General features: G+C 42.4%; 1 protein-coding gene across 2 annotated transcripts in view; it reads right to left on the bottom strand.

The window, feature by feature from the left end:
* Positions 1-11365, bottom strand: part of CNX7 (co-factor for nitrate, reductase and xanthine dehydrogenase 7) — a 39163-nt gene extending 27798 nt beyond the window's left edge. The window contains exon 1 of one of the 2 annotated variants that reach the window (XM_087688937.1): positions 11073-11365. The gene's annotated coding sequence lies outside the window, so the exon portion shown is untranslated. The remainder of the gene's footprint in view (positions 1-11072) is intronic. The other variant, XM_087688938.1, reaches the window with a different exon arrangement.
* Positions 11366-12123: the final 758 nt, after the last annotated feature.

The raw sequence follows: 12123 nt of genomic DNA, 5'->3' as shown, positions 1-12123 counted from the left end.
TACAGAGAGAAGTGGAGCTAGGCACTCAGACACATCGCCAAGCAAAGGCGTTCTTCAAACGTCTTGTGCGGAAGAAGAAACAAGACTACTTAGCGAAAGCAAAAGCAGAGATATATCAGCTATTTTTGGGGCGGGATAGCAAGAGCGCATGGAAGATGTTTCATGAAAGACAGCCCCCCATACAGATTACATCACCAGATGCTTGACTTGACTATGGGAGACAGCTGTATGACCTACCAGGACAGCCACCTATGCAGCCCCCACAAGCTTGTAGACCAACACAGTGATCTTTCTTCACATGGAAAATGGTTAGGGATGCAATTTATAGATTACAAAATGGGAGGGCACAGGATGAGGATGGACTAGTAGCAGAACATTTCTCACATACTTGTGACATATTAGCACCCATATTAGCACATATATTCAATAGAGTAATATGTGAAGGTTTCCCTATGAGTTGGTCAAACAACACTATCATTCCGCTATTTAAAAGTGGTGATCCCCTGATTCCTAGCAACTACAGGACTATCATGATCGGTCATACTTTGGCCAAGATATATGGATCTATATTGGAGGATGAGCTTAGTGAGTGGGCTGAAATGCAAGGCAACAGAGCACAAGGACAAGCAGGTTTCAGACAAGGATATACCACGCTGGACCATATTCTCACGGTTAGAGCCATTATTAAGGAGGATCAAGCCCGAGACAAGAGGATCTATTGTTGCTTTGTAGACTTTCGCAAAGCTTTTGATACAGTGCCTCGTACACGCATCATGCACGGATTGCACGACATTAGAGTACCAGAGGCTATACGATGGGGTGTCTATGCATTATATGAGGCAGTGGCAGGTCATGTACGGGCACCTGGGGGGTTATTAGAGAGGATTGACAGTACCATAGGAGTGAAACAAGGATATCCACTTTCACCCACATTGTTTAGTCTATACATGATGAAGTGTCTGATTACATAGACCGAGGAGGAGGAGCTGGAGCCAGTCTGGCAGGGGTGCTGATACCGATATTACTGTATGCAGATGATATTGTTCTCATTTCAAATTCACCGGAGGGATTGCAGTGCCATCTAGATGCTTTGCACATCTTCTATAGAGATAAAGGCCTCACAGTGAACCTTGGGAAGACCAAAACCATGGTTTTCTTATACTTCAATAGCATGGGTGACTAGATCTATGTATCAATTCACATTTGGGGGAGACATACTGGAGTATGTGAGGGAATATGTCTATTTGGGAGTCACCTTCTCCAACCCACGTTTTTCGTTGAGAGGGACATTAGAGGTACGTCTAGCACGTGGATATGCAGCACTAGGGGCATTCAAGAGTCAATGTGCTCACATACAATTCCAGGAGCCCCGCACCAAACTCTGGTTGTTTGACACCCTAGTCACACCTACATTACTATATGGAGCAGAGGTATGGGATTGCAGCTTGTACCACAGGCGTCTTAGCCCACTCATTGATCAGATTGGAGAAGAGAGGGATTATTATGATGGTTGGGATAGCATGGAAAGGCCATTGATCATGATGATAGCACACATGATTAGAAGTAATCCCTCCACCCGACATCCCATTGTCAAAGCAGAACTAAGGGGCAACACCTATAGTTGCAGAGGCACTCTTCAAGGCAATGACCTTTTGGCACAGACTATGGGAACTTCCACGCCATAGATACTCTAGATTGGCACTAACCTCATCTAGACAACTAGGAACGGGAGGCGAGAAGAACTGTTGGTTTTCACAGATGGCTATTTGGATGAGCCTACATGGTTTGGATATTGACCGTCTTCCCCCTTTGGATTATAGCCTTGACTACCCTACACTTTCTCTTAGCCGATCAGAGTTGAGAACCAGGTGATCAAAGCTAATATCTTGAGGATTGAAATAGCAAGGACATGGATTCATCCACCACTCCCTCTAGGATCAAGGATGGAGTTCTACAAGAGTCGTTTCTTGTGTCTCTCTGATGATGGTTTCACTATTCGGCCAGCATATATGGACACCCATCTCTCCCATAGTGTTGGGTTGCTATCAGATAAATTCGCACCTCCTTACATAGGCTTCAAATGGAGACAGGCAGATGGACAAATAACCTAGCAGAGGATAGGACATGCCAGCTTTGTGGTCGAGAGCCTTAAACGGAAGAGCGCTACATATGCAGATGCACAGTATACTGTGACATACGAGGACGGTACCACCGCCTCTTCCGTGATGGATTTGGACCCCTTCGTCGCATCATGGAGTACAAGAACCAGAGATGCCTAGGTCTTTTCCTCTTGGAGCTCGAGAGGCGCCGAGCTACACTACTACGAGACAGGAGGCCAACTCACCCAGAGGGACACACACACAAAGCAGTGACTAACTTCTTCTACAGAGCCGACCCTACTGACACTACCAGCCTAGCAAAGACAGAGCTACCACGCCAGGCACCTTACAGGCCACACCGTGGAGTCACATTGGATAGAGCCATTTCCCTTCGTCGAGCACGACGACCCCGTCTATCAGGACCACATCCAAGGAGGCCACACCACAGTCGGATTAGACCCATTATCACGAGACACCGAAGACTCACCACTAGGCATATCAGTGAAGCAGCTAGGGACCACATCATAGCTGAGATCATGTGCAGATCTTGAGATCAGCTACAGCCCATAGTCTCCACAACAATTTTGTACATGGTTCTATCAGATCTGTTTCTCCTATCCTTTCCTTTTCTTTTCTATCGATGGAACAACACTACACATGGTTCAACCCTAGTATAGTCCCATCGTATAGTTATTTTCAGTATTGTTTCATAGGCCACCCACTTATTTGTAATGTTATCTTTACCTTACTGATAAGATGACATTAGACGTGGATGTACTCTGGATTTTGTCTCATAGGCCACATTGGCCTTATGTAGACGTTAATATATTTTTCTTTCTTTTTTTCTTTCTTCAGGCTATACATGGATGAGGTATTGGACTATATTGACACCGGACATGTGCTTATCTTAGACACCCCAAAGGGATGGCACTGTCACCTAGATAAACTACATGTCTTTTGCCAAGGGAGAGACCTCATAGTGAATCTTGGGAAGACCAAGGTTATGGCGTTTAACACCTGCATCTAGTGGATCAAACGACCAATGCCTCAGTTTATATATGGTGGGGAGACAATGGAGTAGGGAGTGGTCATTTTGACAGCAGGAGAAAACACTTCCTGAAAATCAATGCCCTCCTTTTGTGTATAGCCCTTAGCCACAAGTCTGGCTTTGTATTTGGGTTTGCCATCCACAAATTTGATTTTATAGATCCATTTGTTAGGAATGGCTTTCCTATCCTTGGGCAATGTAACCAAATCCCAAGTATCATTCTAATACAATGACTCCATTTCTTCTTGCATAGCTAGCTCCCACTTTTTCTTTAATTCACATGATAAGGCCTCTTTATACGTAAGAGGCTCACCTTCATCTGTGAGTAAAATGCAGTCCAAAGAAGGATCAAATCTTTGTATAAGTCTTCTGGCACGTGTAGACCTTCTTACCCAATGATCTGTGTTATCAGGTAATGGATCCACATCCAAGGGAATGTCAATGACCTCATTGTTTGGAAGCTGAACTGCATGTTCAGGTGGCTGTAATACAATTTCAGGCTGCTGTAATTCATTTTCAGCATGCTGGTTTTGGTGCTCAAGCTGATGTTCAACATCCCCTTGCTGCCCATTTTCATCTCGCTCCATAATGATATGCTGATTGTCATAATCAGCATCAAAAGGAGCTGAATTTTCAGTGGCTAATGGCTGCTCAAGTAACTGATCATGCTGAAATTTAACCTTCTTTTTATCCGAGTCATTAGATGTGACATTTTTCAGCAGCTTTGACTCATTAAATACCACATCTCAACTGCGTACCACCTTTTTCATGCTTGGAGCCAAAACTCTATAGCCCATTTCACCTTTATCTCCATAACCCATGAAGATGCCTTTATGAGATTTCATGTGAAGTTTGGTTCTGCTATCAACAGGTACATGTACATAGCATTCGCAGCCAAAGACCCTTAAGTGGTCATATGAAGCAAGTTTGCCAGACCAAACTTCTTCAGGGATACCACTTTCAAGTGCACGATGTGGAGATCGGTTGCAAATATGCACCACGGTTTTAAGTGCCTCTCCCCAGAACAATTGCGAGAGATTAGTTGTGGATAGCATGCACCGAATCTTCTCGCATAACATGCAATTCATTCACTCAGTCACACCATTAGATGATGGATCATAAGGAGCTGTAAGCTCTCGTTTAATTCCATTGATATCACAAAACTTATTGAATTCTTTAGATACATACTCTCCCTCATTATCTGTTCTTATGCATTTTAACTTTAAGCCCTTTTGAGTACTAACCAATGCATAAAACTTTTTAAAAGCATCCAATGCCTTGCTTTTCTGCTTAAGCAAGTAAAACCAAAGCTTCCTAGAATGGTCATCAATAAAAGACACAAAATAAAGAAAACCCCTATTGAGTTTTTATTGGCATGGTACATACATCAGAATGGACTAAATCCAAGATACATACCTTCCTAGAGGCTCCGTAAGAGTATGGACTCTTTACATGTTTACCAAGAACACAATCATCACAAAAGTCAAGCTTTGAGTTTTTTTCTTCAACTCTTCCAAGTAAAGAAAGTGCCTGCAAACCCTTTTGGCTCATGTGTCCAAGACGCTCGTGCCATAACTCGATGTGTGACTGTACTTCAGCAACTACAACAAACTTTCCACGAAGTGTCTTGCAGTAGAGATAATACAGAGTCTCCTTTTTACCACCTCTAGTGACTAGCATAGACCCAATCAAGTAACCTTTGTTGTCTAGCTGCCCAACAAAAAGCAAGCTCTTCTTGATGCCAAGTACATACCTAACATCATGAAGAATCAATTCTTGACCATTTTCTAGAGCCAAGTGTAGAGTGCTCATTCCTTCAATATCACATGCATGATTGTTGCCAAGGTAGACTTTTCCAAGATTACCTTCTGCAAAGAAGAAAAACACTCCAAAGATGGAGTTACATGAAATGAAGCACCGCTGTCAACAATCCACGATTGTGACAAACCATCATGAGCTGACAACAAAGCATCTATCACATCCGTTTTAGTCATATACATGTCCTCCATTGTCATAGCAAGCGGATCTGAAAATACAACCAGCAAATCAGCATCTTTATCCTCTTTTATTTCCTCAATAACAACACTAGATACCACATTTGCTTTTTCTATCTCTTTAGGGGTAGAGCTGCCATCCTTGTCATTCTTTTTGCCTTTCGCATTAGCCTACTTCTTGCATTCTTATTCCCATTTAAAGTACCTACAATCGGGCTTTTTATGCCCTTTGCGACCACATTGATAACAAGTTACATCTTGCTGTTTTTCCTTGCTTTTGCTGCTATTTTTGTTTTTATTTACAGCATTAGATCTTTTTTCAGTTCTTCCTCTTACATTGTAGGCTAATCCATTGTTTTCCCCTCTTGCTTTGCGTCTAATCTCTTCATTGAGAATAGAACCACGCACACCATCAAATGTCAAGTTGGGATTATTGCTCAATGACACAACCAATGCTTCCCATGAATTGGGCAAGGTCATGAGCAAAAAGATAGCCCTAAATTTAGGATCAAAAGCTGGCAAACCTACATCATGTAACTGACTCAAAATACCAGTGAAAGTATTCAAATGCTCTGAGATAGGCTTGGACTCATCAAGCTTCAAGTTGACCAACTTCCGCATGAGATGTACCTGATTGACAGGAGTTGTATTTTCATAAGTAGCCTTAAGTTTCTCCAAAACTACATAGACAGTATCAAGCCCATTTACATCAACCAATATATTATCTGTGATGGTCATTTTAAAATAAGTAATGGTCTTTTTATTGATTTTAGCCCAATCCTCATCTGACAAAGCAATAGGCTTATGTTCTACTAAAGCATCATCACAATCCTTTAGAAAGAGTATACCCTGCATACGATCTTTCCAAAGATCAAAACCATTGCAATCGAATTTATGAATCTCAAAGAGATTCTTTGTGTCAAATATAGACGCACTTCCAGCCATCTTCAGCAATACACAATTGTAGTAAAGGGCTGAATGATTTCAGCTAATAGTAAGGTTGTTGAATTGTAACAACAAGTACACACTCTTGTACTTCCAAGGTGTCCAAGAAGCAGATGTTTAGCTGCAATTTCAGTCTCAAGCACTGTTCAATATATACATGAATCAAATATGATACATTTGCATTAAAGACAGCTCCCACTTCAATAATACATCACCATGATACCGAAATGCAAAGACCCAAATGCTGTATTTACCATTGTTTCACTGCATAGTGGGTATTCAGCAATACATATACCAAGAGAAACTGCCCTTTTTCAACATTTGAAGCATCCAAAGCTCAAAAAACTCCCACTCAGCAGTGAATCTGATGCAAATTTCACTATCCAATCTCAAATCAACTCAAAATACATCACCAATGTGAAAAACCCCAAAATTTTTGCAATGAATCTGCTCCAGTTGCATCAATACATCTTCCCGAGCATCAAGTACGCGCTAATGTTGCAGAAATTTCACGAATTCTGCAAAAGCCCCAAATTTCAGGGTCCAAGAGTGCACAATTTCCAAGAAATTCGCTCAAACAAGCAAAAATTTCACTTGCATCTAAAAATCCCCAAAATTTCCAAGACCCGTACACTCAATGTCTGCAATTTGTGGATCAAGAATCACTGAAACTTGTGTCCCGCACCAAATCTAGGAAAAACCCCAAATTTTAAGGAGCAAATTTGCACAAATTCGTGTTCTGTGCTTGTTCGCGCGAACACCCAAAAGAGAGGAAATAAAATGAACTAAAATTTTCTGAATTTTTAAAGAAAATGGAACCATTAATCTGCTCGTCTAACGGACGTCGGTCCGTGCAGCCCGCGTCACGTGACCCCTGTCAACTCATCACGCCCGCCCTTATCGGTCCATCACACGTGCGCATCTGACGCCTGGCCTTGCCACCATGCGCTGGTTAGGCTGTCAGTCCCCGTCGAGCCATCCATCTGACCTACTCCCCGTAGCCTGTACTAGTTGTTACGCCTGCAGCAACAATACAATCGCCTCTACAACCTGGCACTCGTCAATCTGTCACCACGCACCTTCAACAGTACCCTCGCCTCTGCAGCCTGGCCTAACGACTATTTTTTCTCACTACTAGTGCCTGTGCACCGATTGTGACTGTTTGTGAACCAATGCCCTGATACCAATTTGTCGAGTAGAAGAGGAAGCACAGAGAGAGAGCAGGCACATTAATCAAGGTGCTCAATAGTACTGAACAGTGAGAGTGAGTCGACGGATAGGTGTGTACCAGTGTGGTACACACAAAGAATAAAAAAATGTATTATACTTAGGGTACGATACACTTACACCCGCTAAGATGAGTTCACGTGTGTGAAGTAATATATACACGGGAGAGCGTAAAGGGCCTTTACACCCAACAAAAAGTTCAAGAAGCGAGTATAAACGTTGAAGACTTCCACGAAGTCAAAGTCTGCTCTATTACTGAGAACCACTATATCTACCACCCAAATCACTTTGATTACACATACTTCAAACAAGGCATGACCTCCCATTTGCAAGATCTTCCACGGTCAATAAAACAATAGAGCTCATCTTTCAAGACTTTTGGTGTGGAAATTAGTCAAAGAATTTATACACATGTGATACATATAATAGAGTCAAGGTTCCTCCCCATGGACCTCATGGGTTACTTTATCCCTTGCATGTTCCTCAATAGTCGTGGTTATTTGTGTCAATGGACTTCATCACTAATCTACCTTCTTCAAAGGGGTTTAATTCCATTCAAGTAGTGATTGTATTAGAGTGCAATAAATACGGAAGCGTAGCATGCCATAGCTCAGTCTAAGTTTGAGAAGAGAGAAGAGAGAAGAGAAATAAAGGTTGATGAAGTCCATATCTTGTAGACTCCTCATGACCCACAAAGAACCTATCAACAATTGCCATCAAGAACTTGAAAAGAGTCCTTATTAAACTCACCATGAGACCAAGAACACAAATCTTGCTCACTGAAAGAAAATAATATCCCAAACCAGTACATAGAGAACTTTTTATGTATAGGCATCAGTTTGCCCTTCCGAAATCAATTGCATATCAACTTTGCATTTCATAGGGATCCAAAAGCTCTCACCTATGAGAATTTGCCCATGCATCAAACACATATGGACAATACCATCTAAAGAAGGAGTCATGCGGTAGAAAGCGCCACTATCCACAATCCACGCACAATGCTAGGAGGCCAACATCGCAGCATCAAAGGCCATTGGAGGAGCATCCTCAAGCACCTCCAAATGGAGAAAGCTGCCCAATGAAGAAGCAGCAACCACTCTTTAGTCCTTCATAGTTTTCTCATTTGTGGTGTCCTTGTCGTTGTTAAGGCAATCCTTCTTCCAATGACTTGTCTTGCCACAAGTGCGACAAGTAGACTCTTTGGCTCTATCTTGCTTGGTCTTCTTGTCCTCCTTCTCCCTATTCTTCCCCTTCTATTGGGAAGATCGTCCTATCCAACGCCTCCAACTTGGAAGCGTTTTGATCTTTGAGTTGTTCCTCCCGGTCCATGACCAATAGGAATCAACTCCTCCCACTTAAGGATATCTATCCGCCCTAAAGCAATCAAGGCCGAATAGAATGTACTAAATCAGGCCGTTAACTACGAAAGAAGGGCTATCGAGGTAATCACCTTCCCAGCATTCTAGACCTTCATCTCCAATTGGCGAAGCTTATTAACATGCTCCCACATGGAAGTAGATTTGGACAGGTTCAAGATTAGCATTTGTATCTCCACAGACACCATTTCATAACAATCATTCGATTATACAGCTGGTCTAATTCCAGCCATATCTCCTGAGCTACTGTCAAATGCTTACAACCCCAAAAAGGCTAGGTGCCCATTTTCTGGGGTGCTACCCAAGACAATCTAGTGCCTATAAATAGGGCACACACTATGAGAGTGTGCAATGGATAGGAAACACAAATACAAAGACAAAGGAACAAAGAGAGACTGCAAGAAAAGAAGAACGAAATTCACATTGAGCAAGAAACAAATGCTGAATACAAAAGGAGGACTGATCAGTTCCTACACACAGCCCACAACATCAGTTGGAGCACCAAATCATGCAGATGATGACAGCAGCACCGAAGACGGAGGAAGATGACAAAGTCGGAGTGTGCACCTGCCAAAGGGAAGACTAAAGAATACCAAGGACCAGCCAATTGAGGGCTATATATAGCCAAACCCCTTAAAATTTGGCCGACTTGCATCTGAGGGCCTAAAATATGGCTTATGCATACATTTTTCGGGATTTTTTTGTGCCCCTAAGGACTACCTTTCACTCCCTCTATAGCTGTTCTTCATCTTCCAATGATTACTTCGATACCCTATTGCCCATAGGACTACGTTTCGCTCCCTTCAGGTGTTGCTACTTGATCAATCAGGGCAATGTAGTCAATGGTCATCTCATAGCTTTGCTCCATTGTATCAACATGATTCATTCAATATGATTCAGTGTTCATCATTCTTCCTTCATCTTCTTCTTTTGAGTTCCTGTGTTTTCTTCTCTCAATGTTTGCCATACACTCTATGTTTCTCACTACAAACCCTACACTCTCTCGACATGATATCTATACATATCGTCCATTCCTTTGACAGTCTCATCTTGTATCAAGATCTTTCCTTGTCTTGTATTGTGAACCTAGTTGTAGCATCATTGTATCAAATCACATATTGGGAAATATGTTATTGTACTCTATCTTCTTACAATAAAGAATCAAATTCTTCTTTTTCAAGCTAATTCCTTGTAAGTTGTGAGACGACAATCTTTGTCTTTGCCAAGTCCTTGTCGCCATCATAGCACCTATCATGCATACACAACGATATCCATTCTAGCAGGGTTTTGGGAGGCACATCCACTCCAATGGGCTCTAGCAAGATTTTAGGAGGCATACCCACTCCAATGGGATATCCAATTGTCTAATAAACTCATCTCGGCAAACAACAAGGCCTTGCAACCCAAAACACGCAAGTCTATTTCAATACAAGTATGATAAAAGAGACATGGCATAAGGATTGATTCCATCCCAAAGGCCCAATCCTCTGAAGATCCGTCACCAAGGGGAAGGCACAAATCAAGATATGAGAGAGAGAGAGAGAGAGGCGGGTCACTACATACGTTCATCCAACAATGCAAAAAGCAAGAATCTTGACTAGGAAGAAAAAAGACAGAGGCCAATAAATTATGGTAGGACTCAGCACATGACTTCTACACAAGAGTTGAGCAAAAAATGCACTCATGGGTGCTTTTGCTCTGCTGTCTGCTGTTTGGTTTCAGAGATTGCTGGTACAAGTGGAGTAGGCTGAAACTCAGTAGGTAGGGATTGCTACAACATGCTATTTGCCAGAGCAATGTGCTGTGTGGAAATGCTATGGCATGCACAATATTCATATAAGCAAGATAGCCCACCACAGCACAATCTATAAGGCCACCACTCCTGCAGGGTAAATTTGTATATTCGAGGAGAGAATCAAAACGGTCATTATCCCTTGGGTGCAATTCAAACGGTGAGATAGGTCAACAGCTGATTGACTGACTGCACAGACATTGGTCGGGCAACATAGGAGGAAATGTGATCAAGTTCCATTGCTCATTCGGATTGCAAGCAATCCTATCTGAGCATAAGAAAAATGTTAGCATGGCTCTTGCCCGCCCTCACGGCTAACATTTGGAGGGCAGACGCCCCACCTTGTGGACATTCGGGTGTGTGTCTCATCTCCAACACAGGGATGAAAGGCCTGACCTGATGAGAGACAGCATAAACATCTAAAAATCTAATCCTCGGACTTGCATATTTCTGACAAATTCGAGTGGGTTGGTTGATCATAAACAAAACAAAACAGAGTGGTGCAACATCTGAGCCATTACGAGCACAATGCAATGATCCATTTTTGTGTTCCACTCGTATGGCACTATGAAGAAAGACGAAAAAACTGACCGTCATGGAGAATCGAGCCAAAGCAAAGCGAAGACAGCAACCGTGAGGTTGAACCAGCAAGGCACAATTTTGAGCCGCAGCTGTTAACAAATCTCCAGACAGGGAACTGCGACGTTTGTTGTTGGGGAAATCGAGAATAACCATTCGAGTATGGGAGTGCTGGAGCTACGTGAGGTTATTCGGGTATGGGAGTGCTGGAGCTACGTGGGGCTTTCTGCGGTAACATATCGGCTTGCATTTTCCTCTCTCCTCGCCCTAATGCTCATTTTACTTGCAAGACTCCCAAAAAGTCCAGTCTTGGCTAAGAGTCCAGGTACGTGCAAGTTGACTTGCATTGATGGTGTGAATGAACTTGCAAAACAATGTCCACACAAGTACAATTGATGGTAGACACAGAAGCTAATTGGCTAATGGAGTAAAATAGATCGCCTCCACTTTTAGAGCCACTTTGTACATTACATGAAGTTCCCCTTTTTGCAATGTGATAGTCTACACTAAAAGGACACACACAGGTTAATAGCAAATGTGGTGACTTGTGCATGTCAATTGACCTGCACATGTCCTTGCCCTAAGTGCGGCATGACCTTAAGTTAGCATATCAACATTTCCACTCTCGGTACATGCTCTCTCCCACTATGCATGTCGTGCATCTCCTTCTTCTAAAGATCTGAATATACAAAAGCCCCCTCATTTATTATCCCTCTTTTGGGAGATCCATGCAAATGGCATCCTTCTTTGCCCCCCTTGGCTAGTTGAAGATACTTGCAGAAGATAAGGCTTAGAATGAGTGAAGCGTTGGTAAGCTTGTTTTTCACTAGAAATTATTCAAGACTTGAGCTAAGAGTTCCTCCACCTAAAAATACTCGCCTCGAGGTGAAAGATGAAGAGTTCAATAAGTGCTTAAACACAAAAAACCATTGCCATTGGCAACCTAAATTCATCCCAACGGCCAACTACAATGGATCTAATCACTATTAGACTTAAAAACCTTGGGTAAAATCTATTACAGAATCTCCAAAAAGGCACGAACTTTACATCCAACATCCTTAAA

Source organism: Lygodium microphyllum, chromosome 12, assembly GCF_053477565.2.
Source record: "Lygodium microphyllum isolate KBCC chromosome 12, Lygodium_microphyllum_v1.1.10, whole genome shotgun sequence".
In the NCBI taxonomy this organism is placed as follows: domain Eukaryota; kingdom Viridiplantae; phylum Streptophyta; class Polypodiopsida; order Schizaeales; family Lygodiaceae; genus Lygodium; species Lygodium microphyllum.
This window is presented reverse-complemented; position numbering and strand designations above follow the sequence as displayed.